Source organism: Microtus ochrogaster, chromosome 16 (assembly GCF_000317375.1).
Source record: "Microtus ochrogaster isolate Prairie Vole_2 chromosome 16, MicOch1.0, whole genome shotgun sequence".
NCBI classification, from domain to species: Eukaryota; Metazoa; Chordata; class Mammalia; order Rodentia; family Cricetidae; genus Microtus; species Microtus ochrogaster.
This window is the reverse complement of record NC_022018.1, coordinates 55,606,118-55,606,674: the sequence shown is the minus strand read 5'-3', so window position 1 is coordinate 55,606,674 and position 557 is coordinate 55,606,118.

Sequence of the window (557 nt, the reverse complement as noted above, 5' to 3'; positions counted from 1 at the left end):
TCATGAGCTTAGTGTAGGTGGACATTTTGACAGGGAAGTTTGATTCCCTAACCCTCTTCCCCAAATGTAAAACAAATTAAGATATATGTAGCTGGTTGTGCTGGCACGCAACCTTTAATCTCAGAACTTGGGAGGAAGAAACAGGCAGATCTCTTAGTTCAAGGCTAGCCTGGTCTACATAGTGAGTTCCAGGATAGCCAGGTTGACACTGAGAAACCTTATCTCTAAAAACAAACAAAAAGATGTGTATGCTATATAGTTGGATGAGGGAAGGGGGATCTATAATTGAACTTGTCTACAAAATATGTCTTGAGGTTCTGGGTAAAAGTAGTTCATAGCCTGGCAGTGGTGGCGCACGCCTTTAATTCCAGCACTTGGGAGGCAGAGGTAGGTGGATCCCTGTGAGTTCAAGACCAGCCTGGTCTATAGAATGAGTTCCAGGATAGGCTCCAAAGCTACACAGAGAAACACTGTCTCAAAACACCCCCGAAGAAGAAGAAGAAGAAGAAGAAGAAGAAGAAGAAGAAGAAGAAGAAGAAGAAGAAGAAGAAGAAGAA